Source organism: Bombina bombina, chromosome 7 (assembly GCF_027579735.1).
Source record: "Bombina bombina isolate aBomBom1 chromosome 7, aBomBom1.pri, whole genome shotgun sequence".
NCBI classification, from domain to species: domain Eukaryota; kingdom Metazoa; phylum Chordata; class Amphibia; order Anura; family Bombinatoridae; genus Bombina; species Bombina bombina.
Window position 1 is genome coordinate 582,457,587 of NC_069505.1, and position 15,868 is coordinate 582,473,454.

The 15,868-nt window shown below is 39.3% G+C and overlaps 1 protein-coding gene across 4 annotated transcripts in view; it reads right to left on the minus strand.

Moving 5' to 3' along the window:
• The window catches only part of LOC128667137 (uncharacterized), a 42,046-nt gene that overhangs the window by 3,824 nt on the left and 22,354 nt on the right, over positions 1 to 15,868 (minus strand). The window contains exons 4-5 of one of the 4 annotated variants that reach the window (XR_008403296.1): positions 4,012 to 4,117; positions 3,781 to 3,799 (exon numbers count right to left, since the gene is read on the minus strand). The gene's annotated coding sequence lies outside the window, so the exon portion shown is untranslated. Of the gene's footprint in view, positions 1 to 3,780; positions 3,800 to 3,867; positions 4,118 to 7,734; positions 7,763 to 15,868 lie in introns of those variants that run through there. The other 3 variants (XR_008403295.1, XM_053722058.1, XM_053722059.1) reach the window with 3 other exon arrangements.

The following is a 15,868-nucleotide window of genomic DNA, read 5'->3' on the forward strand; positions in this document are numbered from 1 at the left end:
CTATATAATGACACAGTAGTGACACTGGCACATGGGTATAGCCAAAGGAGGGCTGGTTATAGGATCAGTGGTATCTTCATCAGTATAATAACATCAAGCACTATATAATGACACAGTAGTGACACTGGCACATGGGTATAGCCAGAGGAGGGCTGGTTATAGGATCAGTGGTATCTGCATCAGTATAATAACACCCAGCACTATATAATGACACAGTAGTGACACTGGCTCATGGGTATAGCCAGAGGAGGGCTGGTTATAGGGTCAGTGGTATCTGCATCAGTATAATAACACCCAGCACTATATAATGACACAGTAGTGACACTGGCACATGGGTATAGCCAGACAAGGGCTGGATATAGGGTCAGTGGTATCTACATCAGTATAATAACACCCAGCACTATATAATGACACAGTAGTGACACTGGCACATGGGTATAGCCAGACAAGGGCTGGATATAGGGTCAGTGGTATCTGCATCAGTATAATAACACCCAGCACTATATAATGACACAGTAGTGACACTGGCACATGGGTATAGCCGGATGAGGGCTGGTTATAGGATCAGTGGTATCTTCATCAGTATAATAACACCCAGCACTATATAATGACACAGTAGTGACACTGGCACATGGGTATAGCCAGAGGAGGGCTGGTTATAGGATCAGTGGTATCTGCATCAGTATAATAACACCCAGCACTATATAATGACACAGTAGTGACACTGGCACATGGGTACAGCCAGAGGAGGGCTAGTTATAGGGTCAGTGGTATCTGCATCAGTATAATAACACCCAGCACTATATAATGACACAGTAGTGACACTGGCACGTGGGTATAGTCAGAGGAGGGCTGGTTATAGGATCAGTGGTATCTGCATCAGTATAATAACACCCAGCTCTATATAATGACACAGTAGTGACACTGGCACATGGGTATAGCCAGACAAGGGCTGGTTATAGAATCAGTGGTATCTGCATCAGTATAATAACACCAAGCACTATATAATGACACAGTAGTGACACTGGCACATGGGTATAGCCAAAGGAGGGCTGGTTATAGGATCAGTGGTATCTTCATCAGTATAATAACATCAAGCACTATATAATGACACAGTAGTGACACTGGCACATGGGTATAGCCAGAGGAGGGCTGGTTATAGGATCAGTGGTATCTGCATCAGTATAATAACACCCAGCACTATATAATGACACAGTAGTGACACTGGCTCATGGGTATAGCCAGAGGAGGGCTGGTTATAGGGTCAGTGGTATCTGCATCAGTATAATAACACCCAGCACTATATAATGACACAGTAGTGACCCTGGCACATGGGTATAGCCAGACAAGGGCTGGATATAGGGTCAGTGGTATCTACATCAGTATAATAACACCCAGCACTATATAATGACACAGTAGTGACACTGGCACATGGGTATAGCCAGACAAGGGCTGGATATAGGGTCAGTGGTATCTACATCAGTATAATAACACCCAGCACTATATAATGACACAGTAGTGACACTGGCACATGGGTATAGCCGGATGAGGGCTGGTTATAGGATCAGTGGTATCTTCATCAGTATAATAACACCCAGCACTATATAATGACACAGTAGTGACACTGGCACATGGGTATAGCCAGAGGAGGGCTGGTTATAGGATCAGTGGTATCTGCATCAGTATAATAACACCCAGCACTATATAATGACACAGTAGTGACACTGGCACATGGGTACAGCCAGAGGAGGGCTAGTTATAGGGTCAGTGGTATCTGCATCAGTATAATAACACCCAGCACTATATAATGACACAGTAGTGACACTGGCACGTGGGTATAGTCAGAGGAGGGCTGGTTATAGGATCAGTGGTATCTGCATCAGTATAATAACACCCAGCTCTATATAATGACACAGTAGTGACACTGGCACATGGGTATAGCCAGACAAGGGCTGGTTATAGAATCAGTGGTATCTGCATCAGTATAATAACACCAAGCACTATATAATGACACAGTAGTGACACTGGCACATGGGTATAGCCAAAGGAGGGCTGGTTATAGGATCAGTGGTATCTTCATCAGTATAATAACATCAAGCACTATATAATGACACAGTAGTGACACTGGCACATGGGTATAGCCAGAGGAGGGCTGGTTATAGGATCAGTGGTATCTGCATCAGTATAATAACACCCAGCACTATATAATGACACAGTAGTGACACTGGCTCATGGGTATAGCCAGAGGAGGGCTGGTTATAGGGTCAGTGGTATCTGCATCAGTATAATAACACCCAGCACTATATAATGACACAGTAGTGACCCTGGCACATGGGTATAGCCAGACAAGGGCTGGATATAGGGTCAGTGGTATCTACATCAGTATAATAACACCCAGCACTATATAATGACACAGTAGTGACACTGGCACATGGGTATAGCCAGACAAGGGCTGGATATAGGGTCAGTGGTATCTACATCAGTATAATAACACCCAGCACTATATAATGACACAGTAGTGACACTGGCACATGGGTATAGCCGGATGAGGGCTGGTTATAGGATCAGTGGTATCTTCATCAGTATAATAACACCCAGTGCTATATAATGACACAGTAGTGACACTGGCACATGGGTATAGCCAGAGGAGGGCTGGTTATAGGATCAGTGGTATCTGCATCAGTATAATAACACCCAGCACTATGTAATGACACAGTAGTGACACTGGCACATGGGTATAGTCAGAGGAGGGCTGGTTATAGGATCAGTGGTATCTGCATCAGTATAATAACACCCAGCACTATATAATGACACAGTAGTGACACTGGCACATGGGTATAGCCGGATGAGGGCTGGTTATAGGATCAGTGGTATCTGCATCAGTATAATAACACCCAGCACTATATAATGACACAGTAGTGACACTGGCACATGGGTATAGCCGGATGAGGGCTGGTTATAGGATCAGTGGTATCTTCATCAGTATAATATCACCAAGCACTATATAATAACACAGTAGTGACACTGGCACATGGGTATAGACAGAGGAGGGCTGGTTATAGGATCAGTGGTATCTTCATCAGTATAATAACATCAAGCACTATATAATGACACAGTAGTGACACTGGCACATGGGTATAGCCAGAGGAGGGCTGGTTATAGGATCAGTGGTATTTGCATCAGTATAATAACACCCAGCACTATATAATAACACAGTAGTGACACTGGCACATGGGTATAGCCAGAGGAGGGCTGGTTATAGGATCAGTGGTATTTGCATCAGTATAATAACACCCAGCACTATATAATAACACAGTAGTGACACTGGCACATGCGTATAGCCAGAGGAGGGTTGGTTATAAGATCAGTGGTATCTGCATCAGTATAATAACACCCAGCACTATATAATAACACAGTAGTGACACTGGCACATGGGTATAGCCAGAGGAGGGCTGGTTATAGGATCAGTGGTATCTGCATCAGTATAATAACACCCAGCACTATATAATGACACAGTAGTGACACTGGCACATGGGTATAGCCAGAGGAGGGCTGGTTATAGGATCAGTGGTATCTGCATCAGTATAATAACACCAAGCACTATATAATGACACAGTAGTGACACTGGCACATGGGTATAGCCAGAGGAGGGCTGGTTATAGGATCAGTGGTATCTGCATCAGTATAATAACATCAAGCACTATAAAATAATGTTTTTAATTTCAAATGTACCTTGGTGTCCTTCACTAAGGTCTGTACTTTGGAAAATGTCCGCCACAGCCTTTGTCTGTGCCTATCCCTGGAAGTAACATGATTTGTTACTTTGTTACATACAGATGTTTTCCACATTTACTTTTTAGAAACACATTTTCAGTTGGTTTATTTATTGTGATTTATTTACACATTGTTGGAAAAAAAGGACTTTATTTTCACAATAATTTTTAATGTAATTATCAGATATACCTAATGGGACATTATAACCGCCAGAGAACAGTAGACAGTCAGACTTACAGGGAAGAAGGCACCTGCTAATCCTGGGGCACGATTATAACAGCCAGAGCAATAAGGATCATATTCAACCATGGAAATGTATCAATAGCTCCAGCTGATGTTGTATCTGAAAGAGTAAAAATGTTTTTGATTTTAATTCTGACATTTAAAGGCAAATTTATTATTTAAAGGGACATACTGTATAGACAAACATGTTTTCTTTTATGATTCTGTATTTTAAACAACTTTCCGATTTACTTCTATTATTTAATTTTCTTTGTTCTTTTTGTATCCTTTGCTGAAAAGCATAGCTAGCTAGGCTTGAGAGCAGATATGCACTACTGGGAGCTAGCTGCTAAGTGGTGGCTGCACATATATGCCTTATATCATTGGCTCACCACTGTGTCCCACTAACTTCCAGTAGTGCATAGCTGCTACTTTAACAAGGGATAGCAAGAGACTGACACACATTTGATAATAGATAAAAATTAGGTTTTATGTCCCTTTAATTAATGCTAGAAATAATAATGTAGATGTATTTATGATTATCAGCTAGATTACGAGTTTTGAGCGCTATAGGGATTTTAACGACCGCCACAAAAGTGGCGTTATTTCACCTCCCTATAGAGCTGGTATTACGAGTTTTAAAAAAGTAGGCTTGTGCGGGCGAAATGGTTGCGTTGAGCTCCATACCGCAGTGAAAATAAGCGCTGCTTTAACGTGCTCGTACACAATTTCCCCATAGACATCAATGGGGAGAGCTGGCAAGAAAAAAACCTAACACCTGCGATATCAGAAACAAAAGCTCCGTAAAAAAATAAAATAATGTTTAAACCTAACACCCTAACATAAACCCCAAGTCTAAACACCACTAATCTGCTGCCCCCAACATCACCGCCACCTACATAAAACTATTAACCCCTAATCTGCCACTCCCGATGTCGCTGCCACTATACTAAAATTATTAACCCCTAATCTGCCGCCCCTATTGTATCTAGCTTAGGTTGTATTTTTATTTCACAGGTACGTTTGTATTTATTTTAACTAGGTAGTAAATAGTTATTAAATATTTACTACCTAGTTAAAATAAATACAAACTTACCTGTGAAATAAAACCTAACCTGCCTTACACTAAAACCTAAAATTACAAAAAAAAAATAAACACTAAAATTACTAAAAATAAAAATAACTAAATTACATAAAAAAACAAAAACACTAAATTACAAAAAATAAGAAACAAATTATCAAAAATAAAAAAGAATTACACCATATCTAATAGCCCTATCAAAATAAAAAAGCCCCCCCCAAATAAAAAAAAAACCCTAGCCTACAATAAACTACCAATGGCCCTTAAAAGGGCCTTTTGTGGGGCATTGCCCCAAAGAAATCATCTCTTTTACCTGTAAAAAAAATACAACCTCCCCAACAGTAAAACCGACGACCCCCACAACCAACCCCCAGAAATAAAATAACTATCTAAAAAAACTTAAGCTCCCCATTGCCCTGAAAAGGGCATTTGTATGGGAATTGCACTTAAAAGGGCATTTGGCTCTTTTACATGCCCAGACCCTAATCTAAAAATAAAACCCACCCAAAAAACCCTTAAATAAACCTAACACTAACCCCGACGATCCACTTACAGTTCTTGAAGACCCACTTGAAAGATCCATCCAGCCGGCAAAGTCATCATCCATGCGGCAAGAAGTCTTCATCCAGACGGCCTCTTCGATTTTCATCCAGCCTGCAAAGTCCTCATCCAGGTGGCAATAATTCTTTATCCAGACGGCATCTTCTATCTTCATCCATCCGGCTCGGAGCAGGTCCATTTTGAAGACATCCGGCATGGAGCATCCTCTTCATACGGTTGCTGCCGTAAACTGGAGCTTCAATGCAAGTGACATTATCCAAGATGGCATCCATCCCTTGCATTCCTATTGGCTGAAAGATTTCAATCAACCAATAGGATTAGAGCTGCTAAAATCTTATTGGCTGTTCCAATCAGCCAATAAGATTTGAGCAGCTCTCATCCTATTGGCTGTTCCAATCAACCAATAGGATTGAGCTCTAATCCTATTGGTTGATTGGAACAGCCAATAGAATGAGAGCTGCTCAAATCCTATTGGCTGATTAGAACAGCTCAATAGGAATGCAAGGGACGCCATCTTGGATGACGTCACTTGCATTGAAGTTCCAGTTTACGGCGGCAACCGTATGAAGAGGATGCTCCGCGCCGGATGTCTTCAGGATGGACCCGATCTGCGCCGGATAGATGAAGATAGAAGATGCCGTCTGAATGAAGACTTCTTGTCGCCTGGATGAGGACTTCGCCGGCTGGATGAAGATCGAAGAAGCCGCCTGGATGAAGACTTCATGAAGCATGGATGATGACTTCTGCGGCTGGATGGAACTTTCAAGCGGGACTTCAAGAACTGTAAGTGGATCAATGGGGGTTAGTGTTAGGTTTATTTAAGGTTTTTTTGGGTGGGTTTTATTTTTAGATTAGGGTCTGGGCATGTAAAAGAGTTAAATGCCCTTTTAAGGGCAATGCCCATACAAATGCCCTTTTCAGGGCAATGGGGAACGTAGTTTTTTTTAGATAGTTATTTTTATTTGGGGGGGGGGTTGGTTGTGGGGGTGGTGGGTTTTTCTGTTGGGGGGGGGTGTTTGCATTTTTTTACAGGTAAAAGATCTGATTTCTTTGGGGCAATGCCCCACAAAAGGCCCTTTTGAGGGCCATTGGTAGTTTATTGTAGGCTAGGTTTTTTTTTTTTATTTTGGGGGGGCTTTTTTATTTTGATAGGGCTATTAGACTAGGTGTAATTCTTTTTTATTTTTGATAATTTGTTTTTTTATTTTTCTTAATTTAGTGTTTTTTTGTTGTTGTAATTTAGTTATTTTATTTTTTGTAATTAGATACTTTTTGTAATTTGTAGAGTAGTGTTTTTTAATGTGTAGTTTAGTTTAATTTCATTGGTAGTTAGTCTAATTGTAGCTTAATAATTATCTTAGTTTAATTGTTAGTTTAAAATTAATTTATTTAATCTGACAGGTAAGTTTTAATTTAATTTAAGATAGGGAAATTGTAATTTTAATATAAAGTTAGGGGGTCGTTAGGTTTAGGGGTTAATAGTTTATTTAAGTATATTTCATTGTGGGGGGCTTGCAGTTTAGGAGTTAATAGGTTTATTATAGCAGCAGTGTGGGCGGACGGCAGATTAGGGGTTAATAATATTTAAATAGTGTTTGCGATGCGGGAGGGCGGCGGTTTAGGAGTTAATCGGTTTATTATAGTGGCGACGATGTCTGGGAGCGGCAGAATAGGGGTTAATATATTTTAATAGTGGTGGCGATGTCCGGAGCAGCAGATTAGGGGTTAATAAATGTATTATAGTGTTTGGGATGCAGGAGGGCCTCCGTTTAGGGGTTAATAGGTAGTTTATGGGTGTTAGTGTACTTTTTAACACTTTAGTTATGAGTTTTATAGTACAGCTTTATAACATAAAACTCATAACTACTGACTTTAGATGGCGGTACGGATCTTGTCAGTATAGGGTGTACCGCTCACTTCTTGGCCTACCAGGCAAACTCGTAATACCGGCGCTATGGGAGTCCCATTAAAAAAGGACTTTTTAAAAAGATATGTCATGTATTGTATAGATAGAGCACCAAGAGATGGGTGGGAAACTATCTTCCAGAAGCTACCTGTTTGCAAAGCAGGGGAACAGTGATGTATTTTCTTGCAAGGCTTGGGTAGATATGCTTTAAAATCAGGAGAGAGATATATTAGCGTCAGATTGGCCTGCAAACATTTAAAGGAATGGGGAGGGTATATCTATGGACATTTGAGCTAAGGGTGATTCAAGCAAAAACACAGGGAAAGTTCAAAATTACAGAGATAAGACAGAGGTATTCATGTAGGGGAATAAAACCATTACACAAAGTATAAAAAAGATATATGGGCCTTAGCTGGTTAAACTAACTTTTAACATAATGATCAGACATAATGGTGATAAAATATGCATTTAAGAGTCAAACTCCTTATGAACATAGCTATGACTCTATATATGTGTTCACACAATCTTCTTGTGATACAGTTTGCTAGTACTATATAATTTGCCATAACTATACTATGTAGTCATAGCTCTCAAGAACACTGCTGTCATTTTTATTTCTGTTTATTTTTTACTTTTTATCTGCTTCTGGACAAACCCAGTGATATTCCACACTGTTCTAGGACCATAAAATTTCAATGAATAAGATGTCATATCCAAGCTCCCTGTTTGATAAAGCAGGTATGGGCTAGACACTGGGACATTTTTTTTTTTCAAGCGGTAGCTGGTTTCCCCAGTCGCTGATACAGTTCTCTATTATTTAAAATGGATTTTGCTTTTTCATACTCCATAGGACACTCAATATCTTCAAAGCTAGACAGCTTGTCATCTTATAATTTATACAAATAGGTTATTTGCTGTGTATAGTATGAGCCACAAATGAAACATATGCCTACTTGCTTTATGCTTTTTTTTAATTCATATTATTGTCTAGCTCCGTACTCATGTCTTTAATTGTTTGCCTGCATGCTATAATTCTCAAAAAAAAAATTCTAAGATATTTAGATGGGATAGTATAGCCATTATAGACATACACACCCCTCTCATGGTTCTTAGGACATTTCTATGCCCATTAGCTAGTTAGTCCTGACATATAATATTGGAACATTACTAACAGCTCCAAATTATTGCTTAATAAACTATAAATTTTATTTTTTAGGATTAAATTAGGGGAACAAGTTTTATGGGGCTATAATAGTATTTCCTTATGCCAAGTCTAATCTCCTGGATCATATCAGTTATCTTTTATCTCCCTACAGTATGCTCCATCCTTTTTATTTTATCACTGTCCCCATACTAATTTAGGTAATATAGTTCCCTCTTTGATAACTTTACAAGCAGCAAATTATCTAGAGATGACATTATGGCCAAGACAAATTCATAATTGCAGGTATACAAGTTATAAGATCTTCCTGTTGGATATATTCTATTGTTCTTATTAATGGTATGGTGCTTAATATACTATGAGATATTGAAGAATATACTTACCTCTCAGCATAGCATACACACTCAGCTACTCACCTAACTTGTACGCACTCTGCTATGTAGTCATATATCATTTGTTGTTTATGTAACCCTATAGATCCCCTTCCTATTTCACATACTTATAAGTATAATATGTAGAACTAGCTCTGCAGATCACTAAGTGTATACTCGTTCTTATATGTTTAATTGAGTTTACATGTCTTACTAATGCCAGAGGCCCAGGGGTACCCATTTCTATCATGTCCCTTTAATCTTCGCATTTATACTACAGAAAAATCTGTACTCTAGATCCTCTCTGCTCAAAGTTTGGTACAAACTAATCCATGTTAAGTAGGTAACACATTTATGCTAAAGTGAACTCTTGATCTCACTCCTTTAATAGTTTTAACTCTGTCCTTCCCTATCCCTCTGATATCTTGAAGGAAATTTATTAACTTAATAGAATGAATATGTGTTAATAATATTGTTCATATATCTACATTATTTTCATATACTAACACTGGTTATTTGCTAATATTATAGGTTTGCTACATAGGCAACTATGATTAGTAACTTTATAGTTTAAGCTGACCTATACTTCACTTTGTTCAGCGTGTTATCTTGTCCCCACCTCCTAGATGTAATCACTGTTTTAATTAAGACACGTTTACTTTAACATTATAGTACTCACCTGAAATATTGCCTGTTTCCGCCCCAGTGTATTCATCATCCATTGGTGAATATATTGTTTGTAAGATATTACCATATTAACCCTATATAGGATTTAGGCTTTTCACTAACTATACCCCATACTAAATATATATAGGTTTTTCTAATAATCAGCATAACGCTTTTTAATGGCCAAGTTGTTACGTACGGTTATGATATGTACCCTCTGTACGCCTAATGTATTCCCACATAGTAAACCAAGATATATTCCATTCATGTATTTAGTACCCATATTTCCTGCTATTTAATGCTATACACCAAACTTCACAGAAGCATTAGGTCTTTAGATCAGCAAAAACTTGCTAATTCCCTTAAACCGCTCCTCTCATCCTTCTCCTCCTTTTCCTGCCCTGAACAATCTATCTGCCACTATAATTCCACCCTTATATCCGTCCTTGACAATCTCGCCCCTCTTACCACTGCTCGGAAATCACACACTCATCCCCAGCCCTGGCATACTCCTCTGACACGGTACCTACGCAGATGTTCCCGTACTGCTGAACGGCATTGGAGAAAATCACGGAGTTCAGCTGATTTTCTTCATTACAAATTCATCTTGAACTCCTACTACTCTGCCCTTAATCTCCACAAGCAACACTACTTCTCTACTCTTATCGCTAATCTTTCTTCAAACCCAAAACGTTTGTTCTCCACTTTCAATACTCTCCTCCGCCCTCCCCCACTTCCAAATACAACTTCTCTGTCAGCTCAAGACTTTGCCAGTCACTTCATTAACAAAATTGACTCCATCAGACATGAAATCAGCTCTCAACACAATTCCATTCTCTCCCCCCCTCAAATACTTTCACTCAACCACAACCCTCATAACCTGAAACTTAGTTCATTCTCCCCTGTTACTGAGGATGAAGTTTCAGCACTTATACTGCGCTCTCACCTCACTACCTGTCCCCTTGACACTATCCCCTCACAGCTGCTCCCCTCTCTCTCTGCTACCCTTACCCCTATACTAACACACATTTTCAACCTCTCCCTCAGCACTGGTACATTTCCCTCATCGATGAAACATGCGCTGGTCACACCTATCCTCAAAAAATCTTCCCTTGATCCTACCTCCCCATCCAACTACCGCCCTATTTCCCTCCTCCCTCTTGCTTCAAAGCTTCTCGAAAAACTAGTATATGCATGCCTATCCCATTTCCTTACGTTAAACTCCCTTCTTGACCCGCTGCAATCTGGATTTCGTCCCTATCACTCCACAGAGACAGCTATTGTTAAGGTCACCAAAGACCTACTTACAGCTAAATCAAAAGGCCACTTCTCTCTGCTTATCCTCTTTGATCTGTCCGCAGCCTTTGACACTGTTGACCACCCTCTTTTGCTCCAAACCCTCCAATCCTTCTGCATCTGTGACACAGCCCTTTCGTGGCTCTCTTCCTACCTGTCAAACCGTACCTTCAGTGTAGCCTTCTTTGGGGCCTCCTCTGCCTCGTCACCACTTTCTGTCGGAGTATCGCAAGGCTCTGTCCTCGGTCCCATTCTCTTCTCAATCTATACGTCATCACTAGGTTCCCTAATTAAGTCCCACGGTTTCCAATATCATTTGTATGCCGATGACACCCAAATCTACTTCTCTGCACCAGAACTATCTCCTTCCTTGCTAACTCGTGTCACTAACTGTCTTTCTCACATCTCTTCCTGGATGTCCTCTCCCTACCTCATGCTAAATCTCTCCAAAACTGAGCTCCTCATTTTCCCCCCTTCTTCCAAAATCTCCACCCCCAATATCTCTATAACTGTCGACAACTCCATCAGTACCCCTACCCCGCATGCCCGATGTCTCGGGGTCACATTTGACTCAGATCTTTCCTTCACTCCTCACATTCAGTCCTTGGCTCCAGCCTGCCGCTTCCACCTTAAAAACATCTCTAAAATTAGACACTTCCTTACACAAGACACAACTAAGATTTTAATCCACTCTCTCATTCTTTCCCGCCTTGATTACTGCAACTCTGTCCTCTCTGGTCTCCCCACCTGCCGCCTAGTTCCTTTACAATCCATAATGAATGCCTCTGCCAGACTCATCTTCCTTACACGTCGCTCTTCATCTGCTGCGCCTCTCTGCCAATCCCTTCACTGGCTTCCTCTTGCCTCTAGGATCAAACACAAAACTCTCACTCTTACATACAAAGCCCTCAACTGCACTGCTCCCCCCTACATCTCAGACCTTGTCTCCATATACTCTTCCTCCCGTCCCCTTCGCTCTGCTCATGACCTCCTACTCTCCTCCTCTCTTGTCACCTCATCACCCTCCCGTTTACAGGACTTCTCCAGACTGGCTCCCACCTTGTGGAACTCTCTGCCTCGCTCCACAAGACTCTCTTCTAGTTTTAAAAGCTTCAAGTGCTCCCTAAAGACTCTACTGTTCAGGGACGCATACAACCTACGCTAACCTTTCCTAATACCAGTTCCTCTCCTCCACTGCAATCCCCTGAACCCTCTTAGCATGTAAGCCTAAAAGTCCAGCTGTTTGTAGATCACCTTCTTAAGAGCTGACTACAACAGTGCAACTCTTGGCAGGGCCCTCTACCCTATAATTGTTTTGTTGTACTCCCCCTTTGTTTATAGCGCTGCGGAATCTGTTGGCGCTCTACAAATAACCGATAATAATAATAATAATAATACTACTTCTGTTATGTCATACAGCCTCTACTGTACTCCCCAATAGTGGGGTTTCTAGTAGCTCCCAGGGTATACCTACAACTAGATCGCCAACACTATACCTTTTCAAGGGCCTAGCATTATAAGGCATAGCATTCATTTCCTCTCTAATTAATATATTGTCTTGGACGAATAGGGTTCCCAAAATATAAGCTATAAGATAAAATAATAGTCTAGGATCGGGGGATAAACTACTATAATACTTTTAGTCTACTGAGTTCCAGTTTCATATGTAGGGGGTCCATAGTGCAAACTATACTACTTCATAGTACTACATGACCCATGGATGTTCATCCATAATAACTATCTAGCTCACTGACCACTCCAATATGACTCCCTACCCCCCACCTATGCTCCCAAAGGCTTAATCATTGTGGTCTAGGTGTCTTTTCATTTGAAGCGCAACTATCACTCCTTAGAGCTCAATGTATTATGTTACTTATGCAGCATAGCCTAGTATCATATCAGAAACCTCCGCCTCCCCTCCCTCCATACTCCAAGCGGTGCTTACCCGCTGTTTCCCTCCAACTACTATAAAGCCCAAAAGTGGCTATCCTTTTGACTATCATATACGATTCAATTAACGCATCTAAAATGGTCCACAAGTGACCTGCCAATTAGTCTGCCCATTAAGCTAAAAATATTATAAAATAGAGGTTTGAGAAGCCTTGCTATTACTGTATATGGCTATATTTATCCATTGTCTTACAAATGTTACTGTTTCTTACATATTGATATGTTTGTTCCTGACCTCATAAGGCGTTCATTGTCTGATGTTTGTATCGCAAAACCTCAATAAAAAATTATTAAAAAAAAAAAAAAAAATGCATTTAAAATTATAAAAACAAAACAAAAACAAAAAATAACCAATACATATAAAATACACACATCAGAAAATAACAGGGTAGGTAAAATATAATGATATTACTATCTTCCAGAAGCTACCTGTTTGCAAAGCAGGGGAACAGCTGAGATAGCGTCAGATTGGCCTGCAAAAATGTAAAGGAATGGGGAGGGTATATCTATGGACATTTGAGCTAAGGGTCATTCAAGCAAAAACACAGGGAAAGTTCAAAATTACAGAGATAAGACAGAGGTATTCATGTAGGGGAATAAAACCATTACACAAAGTATAAAAATTATATATGGGCCTTAGTTGGTTAAACTAACTTTTAACATAATGGTCAGACATAATGGTGATAAAAAATGCATTTAAAATTATAAAAACAAAGCAAAAACAAAAAATAACTAATACATATAACAATACACACATCAGAAAATAACAGGGTAGGTAAAATATAATGATATTACTATCTTTCAGAAGCTACCTGTTTGCAAAGCAGGGGAACAGCTGAAATAAGTTCTGTATTTTCTTGCAAGGCTTGGGTAGATATGCTTTAATATATATATATATATATATATTATAATCTTAGAAAAGTCACTGATTGTTACTGTTATCCGCATATATATTTTTCACAATCATTTTTTTGTATCACATTTATTTTCAGATGATTTATTTGCATATTTATTGGAAATACATAAATTTTACTTAGGAGGAAACTAATGCATTATAGCCCTACACATTATGTTTTATGTAGAGTAAGACTTCACCACTAGAGGTCAGTCTTAAGTCAAATTTCAAATGGACCGATTCATATCTTGGAAATCAGCTTTCTGTCTATAGATACAAAATATGTTGATTTGGGGAGTTGGCTGTAAAAAAATAACCCAGTGAAAGTTTGTCTGAATTACATCTGGGAACCTTATCCTGACAACTTCAAGGGCTCATATGATACTTTTGCACAATAAGATGAAAAGTAGATTGTAGACTGCATTATATTATTTATTATTTATTGTTATTTATAAATACGTTACAGAGCTGTATGTGTGGTTTTAAATGAATTGTATTTTACTTATAGTGTCACTTTTACTTCAGTCTCTTGGTATCCTTTGTAGAAAAGCATACCTAGGTAGCTTCAGATGCAGCAGTGACTACACACACAAATGCTCTTGTCATTGGCTCACCACATGTGTTCATCAAGCCCCCAGTGTGAACACATTATAGCATTTTTATTGGGAAATGGTATGTCACTTTAACCTCTTAAGTGCAGAGGACACATGTAGTCATCATCTGCACAATGCTTGTAGTGTGGATGACAACAATGTTTTGTTTATCTCAGGGGTGATGGTGGTGGTGGTGGGGGGGTGTTCATGCAATTTTAAACAACTTTCCAATGTACTTTTAACAAATTTGCTTCATTCTATTTGTATCCTTTGTTGAAAAGTATACTTAGGTAGGCTCAGGAGCTAGGAACAAGCTTCTAATTGGTGACTGCACTTACAGTATATGCCTCTTTTTCATTGGCTTACTAATGTGTTGAGCTAGCTCCCAGTAGTGCACTGATGTTCTTTCAAAAAGGATACCAAGAGATTGAAGCGAAATTGACAATAGAAGAAAATTGGAAAGTTGTTTAAAAGAGAGCAAGCAAGGTCACTAGGGTGATATAAGTACAGACTTTACAACATGTTTATGTAGTTAAGGCTGTATACGTACATGTGCTATAGTAGTTAAAGGGACAGTATACACTAATTTTCATATAACTGCATATAATAGACACTACTATAAAGAAGAAAATGCACAGATACTGATATAAAAATCCAGTATAAAACCTCCCAATTTAGCACTGTTGATGGGTAAGGCTGGGACACCCACTGAAAGGGGTTGAAAGCAGACCCCCCTCCCCTGCATATGAAAAGATCCATTATACAAACAGTAGCAAACTGAAGTCTGTATACCTCAGTATACATCTAAAACTTTGGGGCTTGGTTAGGAGTCTGAAAATCAGCACAATGTTATTTAAAAATAAGCAAAACTTTACATTGTTACAAAAATACCCCCAGATGGACTATATAAATGGATCATCTACAAAACATTTATGCAAAGAAAAAAAATGTGTACAATGTGCCTTTAAGGGATATGAAACATAAATTTGTTCTTTCATAATTTAGATAGAGCATTCAATTTTAAACATGTTTCCAATTTGCTTCAATTGTCAAATTTGCTTTGTTCTCCTCGTATCTGTATTTGTTGAAAGAGGAGCAATGCATTACTGGGAGACAGCTGAGCACATCAGGTGACAAGTTACATATGTGTGCAGCCACCAATTAGCCGCTACCTCCCAGTAGTGCTTTGCTGCTCCTGAGAAGGGGTGGGCGAGTGTGATGAAAATGCAATGCATTTGGTTGATAGAATAGTCCTGTGGACATTCTTTTTAGACAAACGAATATCGTTAACGACAAAAAACCCTTGAAATTAGTTAAATGAATGTTATTTCCGACTTTTAAATGTTCATAATTAGATTGAATATCCACATTCGAAATTTTCAATGTAACAT